The 13,776-nt window shown below is 36.1% G+C and overlaps 1 protein-coding gene across 1 annotated transcript in view; it reads left to right on the top strand.

Annotated features, from left to right (window-relative positions):
- Positions 1 to 672: 672 nt before the first annotated feature.
- DLGAP1 (DLG associated protein 1) overlaps positions 673 to 13,776 on the top strand; it is a 340,676-nt gene continuing 327,572 nt past the window's right edge. Inside the window, exon 1 of the mRNA XM_050890759.1 lies at positions 673 to 726. The gene's annotated coding sequence lies outside the window, so the exon portion shown is untranslated. The remainder of the gene's footprint in view (positions 727 to 13,776) is intronic.

Below are 13,776 nucleotides of genomic sequence, written 5' to 3'. Positions count from 1 at the left end.
CTTTGTTATTAGTAACTTGTTTCAATAAAAGTGCCTTTTTAGCAAGTTGCTTGTTGGCAAAATGCTCACATTGGGGATGTTTGACCAGGATGTTGCTGCTCTCAAAGAAGTTTGGGAAGTTCTTAAAACAACTGAAAACCACATCCAGCATGTTCTCCCACTTTCATGACCTTCTCTACCAATACTTGGCTGGGTGGGTGGATCGCTGTGCCCTGGGAATTGTCTGCTCTGGCTTGGTCCTGGAAATCTCTGACCGTCTCTGTGGCCCAGTAAGCAGAACTGGTTGTTGTTTGGCAGCATGCTCCAGCAAATGCTATATGTAGTAAAAGCAGTTGTGCAGAGATGGCAGATTCTTATTTCAGTCAGAGTTACTGTGTATGATTTGTTTTTACCTGCGTCTCCTACTTTGCTAAGTGTTCTGGAACATAGTTTCTTTTAGCAAAATAATTCCAGATTATAGATATATGTATTTGTTAAAGAGGGGATTTTAGTAGTTTAAAATGAAATTTCATCAATCAAAACTCTTTTCTCCTCTTTAGCTAACTTTACATTTATTTGTTATTTTTTTTTTTTTTCCTTGGCAGCCTAAAGCATCGCAAGGGTCATATTGTTCAGGATTTCAAAGAGCCATCGTTTATCTTTGTGGATACAAGTAAACGGACAATGGTGTCCCAACCATCTGCTCAAGCTGCTTGAGAACAGTCTTCTGTGCAAATGGCATGAAAGGTAATTTAACCTCAGAAGGTGCCCACAGAGCTTCAGTTCTGTTTACCATTGTCTCTTTGCCAGTCTAAAAATAAATCATGCTGAACAAAATAAATCCCTTCTTCTTTCCCAATTTAAAGAACAGATCATCAGAGGAGCTAATTTCAGGTAATTTCACTAGCAAGGGGTTGTTTTTCCTTTCTAGTATTTTTCTAACTAGCAAAGAGCTTTTCTAGGATAAATGGTAGCTGTCTTATAATCGTCTTTGTTGCTGTAGGAGGCTGTTGTTTTTCAGAGTACAAAATAGGATATAATCATAGAGTGGTACTCAGTGCTGGGTGATACACACTTTCAACATATCGAATGCAGTTCTGCCACGACCCCTTTGTTATTTTGCTTTGCCAGCCTATGTGTTTTAACGAGGAAGGCACCTGTGCTATAAGCAAAAAGTTTTTTTCGCAGAGGGATGTTCTGTCCTGAAAATGATGAGTGCTTTCTCTGGCTGTTCTTTTTCAAAGCCTCATTTGGTAGTAGTTTCACTCTCTGTTAAAAGGCTTTTCAAGGCTTTTAAAATTTCACTGCCAGTAAAAAAAATGAGAATAGCAGTTGTGAAATGTGTGTGTGTGTGTGTATATGTATTAAAAAAAATAGCCAAAAAAGGGAAAAGGAGTTCCTTTCTAAATTTAAATACGTATTTCAGGTTAGAAAAGAAGGACCTGACATTCATCTCACTGCCACTTGTTTTACAGTTCCTATTGGCTATGGTGGTTAATCTCAGGACTAGCAAGAACAGACAGACTTCAGGTCCTGCCCCACAGCTTTAACCTCTGTATTATCTTCTGCCATCAACTGTGCTAATTTCTTCAGTTCCCATCACTACAAATAAAGCAGTTTCTGGCTCCTTCATGCTCTCTTACTGTTTATACTCCATTCCTCCTGCTTTGTGGTAGGTCAAACTAGTCCAAGATTTGAGACTGTTTTCTTGCAAAAATTGGAGGTCAGATCAGACATTGTAGAGCATATTCTCTGGGATGCTGTGGCTGTGCAGTCATCTTACATGCTGCTGTGGGAGGAGAAGTAGAAAATGTGTTTTCCTGGCTGCTTTGTCAGGTAGCTTGTTCTGAGGGCACGTGGGAATATCAGCAGCAGAAAGAAGGTAAATATAATCTGTATTCAAGAAACGATCTTGGATTAAAGTAACAGTGAAGATAGTGTATCCGTGAGAAAAGAACTATGTCTGAGCTGGTTTTGTTGCTGAATTAGCTACATTGGTTTATCTAAACTAATAAAATGTGTCTTACTGTAATAAATACATTCTGGACATAAAAATGGACCAAGTTCTTATATTTAATTGCGAAAGAATATCCGGTCTTCATGGTGGCATAGCTTTTGCTCCAACTTAACAACTTAAGCCTGATTCATATTTTTCTTGGACATTTTCACTTAGATTTTTTTTTTTTTTTGAGCAGAAGAGGTGGAACATGACAGATTTGAAAATGTTTTATATAGCTTTCAACAAGAAGCAATTTATAGCAGCTTAAAGTTACATAACTTCTAACTCCACTTTTTTCACGGCATGATTTAGATAGATCTGGTGCTTTCACAATAATTCAAAGGAATATGCAATCAGTCAATCCATCTTATCTATTTTAAGCATTTCCAAGGAACCATCACTGTAGTTTCTAGGTTCTAAATCTGAATACAAGTGACAGTTTGCCATAAACATGCATTTTGCAAAATATCAGAAAGGAAAATGGCTTTATTCATTTATGAAATGAAGACTTCCTCAAATAAAGGGATCCCACAGTGTTGCTCATTGTATTCCCTACACAATTAGTATTAATTTGTGCAAGTACTTTAGGACAAACTGCATTTGTCATAGGAAGATGATGGGTTTGGTCTCCAGCAATAGCCTTCTTGTAGATCTGTAAGACCCTGCAATTATCAGAAAGATGATGTAGTATTACCTTTTAGTAATTGCATTGGCCTAGATGTAGGACAAATGAACACAACAAAATTTTTCACAGAGAAACGTTTAGGATAATCTAGGAGGGCATCTAGGAATTCATCCAGGTGGCTTCAGAATACTTATAGCCAGAGGTAGTTTCAATAATGTCAGAAAATAGTTTATTCAAATCATTTTGTGATATTGTTCAAGTGAATCGTTGGGCTTTTAATCAAGTGAATAATTCATGAACATTCATTTAAAGGAATTTAATCAAGGCATCTGCTGAATATTTTCACAATTCATTCAGTTTTACCTATAGTACTATCAAAGCAATGCCTCAACCTCAGCTTGCACCTCTGTGTAGTTCGGGCATTTGGGTTTTGTGTCATTTGAGCTCACAAAGAAGCCGGGGAAAATATGGTTGACAGTGTAGGGCAGAATTAGGTGCCTGTCTGGGATATAAAGGTTACCCAGCTGAGAAAAACAGACTAAGTTGAGAAAAACATGAGGAGAAGTACAAATCAAGAGCTAGAAATTTGGATTGGATGGAAAAAAACCCCAACAGATAGAAAAGCCTGTGTCTCAGGAATATTGTCTGCTTTTGACTACATTAGCTATTTACTTAAAATTTTTAAATGTTCACTCCTTGTTCATGGTTCTTCCACATCTGTGGAGTAGATTTCAATGTTTTTAGTGCACTTTTTCAATCCACATGAAAGTTTTACTAGAAAGAAGAAGAGGAGTATTAATAGAAGATACTGGAATTAGCTGGAACTTTTTAAGGGCAGGGACTGCCACTGTAATTCAAAGCAACAGTCTCAACAACAGATGGAAATCTCTGCTACACTTAAGCTAAGAGAAAGAGACCTCTGGAAGACCCTTTTAGTATTCCGTGAAGTATGAAAGTCATGAAGATTTGAGAGCTCAGTTTATCTTGTGTCTCTCAAAAGGTACATGGTAGTTCTGTATGTTATTGTTGACATTTCACTGAGCAACATATCATTATTAGATTCATAGAAAGCAGGAATTAGAGATTAGGTGGGATTTGATTTCTACCTCCCATCTCCTCCACCTCACGGACCATGTTTGGACTTCAGTAGTTGTTGCTCTTTGAATGGTAGTCTTTCCTGAGATGAAGTGGTCAGGGAAGAGAAAGAAGTAAAGAATATTATTACTCTCTCACATGGAACTTTGTCTTAAATGTGCACTTTGATTGAAGCCTGAGACAAAAGGTGAAGAAGCTGCTTCCCAATATATAGTAATACCATTTCAAGCATCGTACCTCACCCATACCACATAGTGCTGTAGCACTAACATTTGATTTCATGAACTGTAATTATCTGCTGTCATCTGCCATGATCTTAGGCTGTGGCTGGTTTTCAGTTTGTGGTGAGGACACTTTAGTGCAAGCATATGTAGGTGTCTAAATGCTTGCTAGGTGTCTAAATTCTAATATATAATCAATGGACTATATGTCTTCATGGTAGTCAGGCCAAAAGAATGATTCAAATAACTGGCTCCTATAGGTTCAAATCACTGACACCTGTGTATGCCACTAGTACCATTTGAAGTGCAGCAGTGTACATGAGACATCCACATGGAATTGATAAATATGACACAGGACCTGTAGGAGACCTGCAGCCTCTTGAATCGATAGCTGGAGGCCAGGAAGGAATATTCCAGGGTATCTGTGAGGGCAACTGAATTGGCCTTAGGTGTCTAGGTAACGGCAAACTTAAGCATCTTTCTTGCATGTAGACAACAGATGTTGGGTATGTTAATCTGAAACTGAATTCCATGACATGTAACTGTGTCTTTATTGTATTTTCTGCAAACAGCCTCACTGACATGAGAATCATGCAGAGAATGAGCAAGAGGAAGGAAAGTCATCCAGGTTTTGTCTTGTTTGCTTACTGTGGTCCCTTGTAGGAGTATGACATTACTACATTATACCAAAGAGAAGTTTTCAAGGGCAGGCCCATGAAAATTTGGCTTGAAGCAGCTGAAACAGCTGCCAGTGCAAACTTGCTGGCAAACTGAGGCGCAGAGGCAGGAGCTCAGGTTAATGGGCACAAGTTGAAACAAGAGCTTTAGACTGGATATAAGGAGAAATGTTTTCACTCTGAGGACAGCCAGGCGCTGCATCGGGTTGCTCAGAGATGCTGCACTGGCTCCATTCTCTGATGTGTTCAAGACCTGACTGGACAAAGCCCTGAGCAACCAAGCCTGATCTCACAGCTGACCCTGCTTGGAGCAGGAGCTTGGACTAGAAACTGCCTGATGACCCTTCCTACCTGAAATTTCCTCTAATCTTAAGATACATTAGTTCAAGAAGTGAAGCCAGTAGCTTCTCTGTTCAAGCCCAATTAGACAAAGACAGAACTATTTCCCCTTAACTGAAGGTACAAGGACAGTAATTTTCTTTTTCTGGCGGGAACAAATGTGGCCACAGAATAGATTGAGTTAACCCTGTTGTAGTACAACATAAAATAAACGTTGGGAATGAAAATGGTTTGTGAAATCTTGTTGCTACAATCAGCATTAAAAAGTCGTGAAGGCACAGAAAAAACAGCAGAAGGATTTAGGGTGGGGTTTTTTTGTTTTGTTTTGTTTTTTAATATTATGCTTTTTTTGCTGTGAAGAGGTAGGAATATTTTTGTAAAAATTAAATCCTGCTTCCTTATAAGTGAAACAAGGCAAACACAGAGAAAGGAGAAAGAAAATGTAACAGTTTGACTTGCAACTAGAAATCTAGCATTTCCTCAAAATTAGGAAAACCCAGGAAAAAGAAATTTCATGTCATTCTAGAATATTTTTTCTCTTCTCTCCCCATCTCAGTGGAGCAAAAACTTCCCTATGTATTTAAGGAAACATTGAAATAGCTTTTCTTACCTCCCTAATTAAAGCCATACGTTATTTCTTTAACCACAGGATATGTATTACAGATAATCTGGCATATACTGCTAGCTTTGCCTATGCAAAAATAGTTACTTAATTTTGAATTATGACACATTTGCATAGGATGAGAGCTGCATTACGCAAAACGATACTGAATTACTTTTTGCCTTTGCCACTATTATAAAATAGCTGGTAAAAATGAAAAGGAAAGTAGAAAACCTCAATTTCCTTGCCTTGTGAGCAAAAAGAAAGGATATTTCAAAAGTGTACAAAACAGTACATAAATAGAGAACCTGTATTATAGTCACGTTTCAGATAACAATTCTGTTTTTAAAGAAAAAAATTTTGAAAATGAATACAATAGTAAAGCATAGTTATCACAGAACAATAATAAAATCAACAGTGAATTTGATGCATTTTGTATGAATTTGAAGAGCAGTGTTTGAGCAGCTTTGGAATGCAGGAACTGTGATCTTGCTATGTTATTTAGTGTAAGCCAATTGCATACTTGAGTAGAAAGGTGGCTGTGAGTGTTTGAATTTTGGTTGCTCCTGTCTATACCAGAGGCCATGTACTGCTGAGCTGGTGACCTCCTTCCTAAAAAAGCCTGACGTGCAGCGAGATTAGGTAGGATGCTAGAGCTTGTATTGATTCAAGAACAGCCACAGACAATTTAGTGTGCTCATAATGCCACAGTTCTTTTCCTACAACTTAGAAAAAATAAAGTTCTAGTGGAGTGTGACCAGGACAGGTATCAGATAACTACCAAAGGAACTTTTCTTAGTTGCATCAAAATCTTAAAGGATGTCTGCAAGAACTTAACTGTTTTCAGTCATACATTCAGGAAAATACAGGTCCGTTGGTATTAACGTCAGAATGAGTTTTTTAGTGTCATTGGCCATGTCCCAAAATTATTTTCATACTTTTTCACACTGTTAACAGTCTTTTAATTGTTGTAACACTGCCTTATGCTAATTTATGAGAAGCATGCCATTATAGTTCATAAACATTTGATTACAGCAGTACTATTAATATGTTTCAAGATTTTTCCCTTTAGTAGTAAGTAAAGCAAATTGTGTACAATTGATGATCACTAAAACTTTATAACAAGATGTATTTCATTTTTCTGTTTTAATATCAAACTCCCATGCCCTCAAGTAAGATTTTTTTTTTTTTTTAGTTCTGTTCCGTTATTTTCAAGCTACCACCTCTGAAGTTTGTTCTGATTGAACCTTGAAGTGATCAAATACGTTGTCAATAGCATAAACTCGCATAAATGTACACATCATTATATTGGTTCTGGAGAATGCATGCATGCAGAAGACATTTCATGCATTTATAAATAGTTTAGTAAATAAAGGGATTCTTTATTGACATTTTCACCTTGTCTAGTGAATTGGGGTGATACATTTAATTATTTCTAATTTTTAAAAGTGTTTAGTTATACACAATCTTTAGTTCTAGCTGGAGGTTTTGTTTATGTGAACACATATATATATATATGTTTGATTTCTGTTTGATTTGTTCCTCTACTGCATCTTTCACCTCCTGTTTGATTTTTCTTTCCTGTAATGCATTTTGACATTTGCTTGCAATGTTCTTCAATAGAAACATTGCTGACATTTCTCAGATATTTACAAACACGTTACCTTTTAATCCTATATGGCCTATCTTCGTAGAAAATAACCTAAAGTAGAGATATGTATGTTTAAAAAGAAATCAGTGGTAGTTTTGGAGGTTTTATTTTTTGTGTGGGGTTTTTTTCCCGAGGGTAAGCTAACACTGGTCAGCTGCGACTATGCTGCCTAGAGAAGATATCATCCTAATGAGAGTGGTATTATAAGTGTGTATTTTGAATTCCTATTCAAAAAGTTTGATGTTTGTAAATAAATAATAATTTTGTTAGTACTTGCATCAAGTTTTATCAGGGAAGGTATCTTAGATGTAACATTTGGATTCTGATTTGTTCCATTGTGCTGAGAATGAAGGTGTGTTATGTATCTTAGCTGCAGAACAGAGCTATTTTCATATGACATACCTGGGAAAGTGCGGCTGTTAGCATTTGGCCTCTTGGTTGGAAATGGTATGGCAAAGCTTGTAAGCTTTTTTCTTTTCTTAGTGCTGTAATAGTTAAATCAGTCTCAGAATTATCTTTTGCATCTCTCTAAATTACGGCCAGTAGTTTCCAAAGGAGAGGGTTAATTCTCGTACATGATTAGCTTTTGAAGTAAAAAGAATATGGAGGTTCCATAGTGAAGTCTCACTGCCAGCAAATCTTACAGTCAGAAAGGGACATGGTGCTTTCATGCTTCTTTAGAAAGAAGACACATTCCTTTTACAGTGTTTACTTGCAACTTGCAAGTTGAAACAGACATGAGGTCTTCCACTTCAAAACCTATTAATTGGACAGGTGTTAATTCTTGGGGAAAAAACAGCTTTTTAATATGTTTTTGGCATGCTTCCATTTCAGCACTTTAAATCAAGTCATTAAATATTTCTGATGGTTCTACATTTTTAGAAGAAAAATAGGTCAGCAAAGTCAGTAAATCATTTTGTCTTTAGGAGTGGTGATGTATTGAAAGATAGTAAAGTGATGAGATTTATTCTTGCTGCATGTGAAAAAATTACATTTGTAACGGGATAGATCACCTCTGGAATGAATACTACCTTTGAATCAGGGATCCGTGCATAACACAATGAAATTACAAAAAGTAATTTAGGTATTGGAATGTTAAAATTATAGTAATTCGTAGTTTTAATCTTGAAGTAACATTTAGACTACAAAAAATACCACATCACTAAAAGAGTCATGGAAGATAGAATATACATGGGAGTGTATGAGCGAGAGGTACAAGGGATTTTAGGGCATTATGCAATAAATGGGTTGATATAAAATAAGGTTGGTATAGTTGAAAGTTACAATATGCTAATGGGGTTTAGAAAGCTTGAATTAAATTATTTAGTGATTTTACCATGCTGATGGAATATTATCTGTTTCATTAACTATATCCATTGCAAATGGAATCTCTCTTTTCTAGGCAGTTTTAGTGCAATGGTTAACCGCTAAAATGTCAAAGAAACTAATCCTTCCTTATATTCTAAAATAAGGGGTTTGAGAGTCAATTTTGCAGTACACGAGTAGGAATTTATAGAGATGTTTTTTCCTATGATGTGCTTTTTTTTGAGCTTAGAGAACTTCAGTCCAAAGGACCACAGTGTATGGCTTATTAAAGAGAGTAATGGTCAATAGATAGTGTTTTACTCCTTTTTTTTTTCTTTTTTTTTTCCTTACAGTGCAAATATGCTACAGAACTGACTTCCCAAGGCATCTCAGAATAACAGCAGTTAGGATTTAAGTCTGATTAGGGTTGTCATTCTGTAGGGTAAGTTTGTTTGGGCGGTTCTTCCAGAAAAACAGTTTGCAATGATAGGAACACCATGTTTCTGGACATCAGCACTGTACTCCTGACACAAAATACAGTAGCGATGAAACAGAGATGGGTCTTTCCTTCCCCTTTTTTCATGTTCAGTATATATACTGTCTCTCACAAAGTTGATTGTGAATGATGACAATGAGAAGGAAACTTTTTTTTCCCATTCCCTAGGGTTTTTTTTTTTATTAGCTGCAACTTACTGTTTTTTCAAGCGGGGAGGGTATTTTCGCTAAAACAGAGAGGCTGCTTTTCTCTCAAACAAGTTGTTCTGCATTGGAAGCTAGTCCTGAAAGTCAACCAGATTTCAGAAAGAGTGAGAAAAGGATAATGATTTATGTCCTTTTTTTCCTTGTATTATCATCAAAATTATCACTTTGAAGTATTTTATTTTAGCATTTGCAACTAATATGCTGAACATAAGTCACTATCTGGAAATTACATTTTTATAGATGCATAGACTGCTGGCTGTTGTTTCAGGTATGAATTCAATTTTACAAAATAGTCACAATAAAGTTAAGATGAACTCTTGTAGCTACTAACATCACAGGAGAATGTGTAAGGCTCATATCTGAGGCAGAATTAAACAATGCACATATACAGGTCATAATGTATAGTCAGTAAGTTAAAATAATAAAAATCTAATGTTACTGTGGGATTGTCTCTGTTAAAGGTACTTAATGAACTGTCCCAGGTTTATTTTACACACTTACTGTTCTTGCATTCAGCACGTTTTTTGTAATTCCTAAGTGAAGTCACCCCAGTTACCTATATTAATGAAACATAATGTATCTAGGTATTTGAGTATCGAAACTGAAGGGAATATAATGAACTAATAGTAATTGAAAGGAGATTAACAGCTCTGTGTTATGTTCAGTAGTACTTAAGTAGACTTTTTTTCCCTTTTTATTCATTTATTCCAAACAACCTCTCTTCTGAGACTGACCTCTGGTGGAAGTTTTACGTTGTTTAACAAATGAGTGTCATCAGAGCTGCTTTAATTGTATAAGCTCTCTTCATAGGCAGCGAAATTAATTTGAACCTTGAGTGTACTTTGGGAATAGAGCTCTGACTCTTTTGAAACACACTGAAGGTTTCTGGGAGAAAGGCATGCCTAACCATACTGAAAACACTGGGGTACAAAAAACTTGAAGGCTGGAAGGCAAAATGGAATTTGGTAGTTTCATTTCCACCAATCACACAGGAACTCTTGTGGACAGGTAGGCTAAAAGGAAATCATATTTGCCTCTGTTCTTTGAAATACATTGAAATTCATACTTCCACCCAAAATATGTTAGTCAAAGAAAAATTATTTTCTAGTTAAACGCCTTTTGACCAGAAAATACCAAGTCATTGAAACATTCTGAGCGGTTCTATTCTCGATTCAATAAGTATCTAAATTTTGTTGACAAACTTTTGTTTTGCTTTTAAGTCTATCTCTAGTATTTACTTAATTGGATGCAGTAGTTTTGTGTGTTCTATGAGGCATTACATATATTTCAGAAATGAAGATGACTTAGAGCTGTGAACAATTTGCAGTCCATTTACAGTAGCGGTATATTATTAAAAATTCTGATACTGTAATATAACCTAATAAGAATCTTACAATTTGAAATAAGTTTTAAAATATTTGGACAGTTTACAATAAAAAAGCTGAGTAATATTGGAGGGCTGACCTGGATACTTTACAGTAGCTGAGGTCTTGGGTTTAGATGAGCATGTTGTCTTAAAAAGTTTACATCGTGGATTTTTAATGTATTCATGAATGGAGCAACTATGACAATATTTGGTAAATTGTCCCTACTATTAAAAACATCTTCCTTTTTTTTGAAAGCTGAATTTTTCTGATCTTGGCTGCTAATGACTCCTATTACTAAATTTCTATTGTTCTGTGGCACCATAAACCGTGACCAGTTTATCCCTTAACTTTTTTTCTGAGCGAGCTTTTGGTATCAACCATAGTTGTTGATTGTTTGCTCATTCTTAGGATTCTTTGCTTTTCCTGGTTTTCAGAATTTCTATGTGACTTTGCAACAGTAAGGTGGGAAGGGAGTTTGGGGGAGGAAAGAGGACAGTTCCCTGGAATGCAACAGAATTATGAAAATCATATGAGGAAAAAAAGGCGTTCTTCATGCCATGTAAAAATATGAATTGTAATCCTTATAAATAACTCTGTCCTCTATGTAATGCATGATGATGGAAAATAATTTTCATTTTTTCTGATTATTAGATATTTTACTCTTCAGAGGAAATATGAACATCAAAAATGGCTATTATCATCTTTTCACCTCAGCAGATAGTATTTTGGCCATGAACTAATATACTGTGGATGCCTTGAACTATGCAAAGTTCAGGCTGAATGCTTTGTTATTGGTGTCTGTGAGGTAGTTCAGAATTGTATTTTATGAATCACACTTTCTGGTAGTTCATGAAAACATTAGTTAAATACAAAATGCATTATGTATAGTGCACATGTATAATTTCCAAGGAATTATTATGTGACATATAAATGTCTTAATTTTAATAATTTAAACTAAGCAATTTTCTACTCCACTGGATTCTGCAGTGGTATTGCTTAGGGTCTGATTCCAACAAAAGCACTTTTACTGACCTATTAGCGCATGTTTAAATAAATTTTAAGTATGATGTGTTTAAATTTACACATTGTCAATTACTTTGCTTAACTCTGGTTTTCCCCTTTGAAAAAAAGAAAAACTTAAGAAACCAATGTGTTTTTTCATTACTTCAGGATTTATTTGGATTTTTTGGTAATATTAACATTGTGAAAAAGAAAAAAAAAAAATCTTAACTGGACTAAGATAATCTATAATCTAAGAAATGCTTTAATTATTGATTGACTTTTCTTCAACCACCTTTATGTTTAAAGGATAAGTGTCAGAAACAAGCATTTTCTTTTCTACTGTAACTTACATCTTTTTATCTAACCATGTCATTTGTGGTTCAGTGATTTATATCAGAAATTTTGATAGTCTTAGCTGTAGCTGTGTAATTCCAAGTGTGACTACAGTTAAATAAAAAAGAGAGGCAGTATTAGTCTGGACAGGTGAGGGTGATGAAAATCTGGACTCGTGGAACAAAACGTGAACATGAAATATGCTTCTTTTTGGTGTTAAAGTCTGATAAAACTGAGTCCCAAAGGATCTGAAGTTCTCTCTGATCACATGAGACTTGTCTGCTTGTCCTCAGGTTGGCAGCTGTAAGTTCTCTTGTGGATATGAAAAGAAACAAAAAAGGAAACTTTTAATGAGTGTTTGCAATATGATTTTGCTGATAGCCAGTGAGAAATTTGTTTCCTCTGTGAAACTACTTGTATAGTAAACATTTACTATTGCCTTTACATTTTCTATTGTTGTCTATATTCTGCTAAAAGAAGTAGGATATTTTTTGTTTCATCTTTGTTGTTAGTTCTATTTTTAACACAACATCACCTGAGATCTATAGCATATTCTTACTAGACAAAACTTTTAAACTATTTTTGACTGTTCTGTGGCTTAATTCATCTCTGGATTAGCCACAAGTGAGGTTGCTAGATTTAGCGTACCAAAATTTGCAGTTCTGTTTTGACGTTGACTCCCTTTTCAGTGGTGTTACTCACCCAACCAGTGCTGAACATTTGAGTTGCAACCTGGCATCTCCAAGAAAATAGAGACTGTGTAGTGAGTGTTTCCACTGCCGCCAGCTTCACTGCCTGTAGCCTCGTTTTTGAGCAAGTAATGCAGTAGGAAAGCAGCGAGCATAAATAACGACATACAGAGAACGTATGTAAAATTAAAATCTGGGCTACCTGTACTACCTCTGTGTCATGGTTTAACCCCAGTCAGCAGCCAAGCACCACACAGCCGCTCCTCACTCCCTGTCCCGCCCCCACCTCCCCCACCCCCACCCCCCTCGGTGGGATGGGGAGGAGAATTGGGAAAGAAGGCAGAACTCGTGGGTTGAGATAAGAACAGTTTAATAACTAAAATAAAATATAATACTAACAATAATAATAATGAAATATAATAATAATAGTAATGAAAAGGAATATAACAAAAGAAGAAGAGGGGGAAAAAAGGAGGGAAAAAAAACCCAGTGATGCACAATGCAATTGCTCACCCCTGCTGACCGATGCCCAGCAACGATCCACCCCTCCTGGACAACTCCCCCGCGTTTATATACTGAGCGTGATGTTCTATGGTATGGAATATCCCTTTGGCTAGTTCGGGTCAGCTGCCCCGGCTCTGCTCCCTCCCAGCTTCTTGCACACCTGCTTGCTGGCAGAGCATGGGAAACTGAAAAGTCCTTGCTTAAGATAAGCACTGTTTAGCAACAACTACAACATCAGCGTGTTATCAACATTATTCTCACACTAAATCCAAAACACAGCACTGTACCAGCTACTAAGGAGAAAATTAACTCTGCCCCAGCTGAAACCAGGACAATCTGTATTTTTGGGAGTCTTCTTCAGATTTATTCCCGCATGCCACTAGAACTCCATCTCAAGAGTCTGAAGCTGAGTTTTGGAATTAATATTATTTTTGATTAGGGTGCCTCAGATCTTTCTTGATAATGTGCATACTTGTAACTCCTCCTCTATACATTAGAGTGCCTTACTGCTCTGTCAGATTGCACAGTTCTAGAAAACTGAATTGCATTTGAGCATCTGTTGCAGTTAATCTCAGATTATTTCTACACATTTTCCTAGCCTTAAGCATATTTTAATATAATATTCACTAGGAATTAGCAATGCTAAACAAATTAATCTCACAGAAGAAAAAGCGCCCAAAGAAAAAT

Source organism: Gymnogyps californianus, chromosome 2 (genome assembly GCF_018139145.2).
Source record: "Gymnogyps californianus isolate 813 chromosome 2, ASM1813914v2, whole genome shotgun sequence".
NCBI classification, from domain to species: Eukaryota; Metazoa; Chordata; class Aves; order Accipitriformes; family Cathartidae; genus Gymnogyps; species Gymnogyps californianus.
Note: the sequence above shows the minus strand (reverse complement) of the source record. Positions and strands in the feature narration are given on the sequence as shown.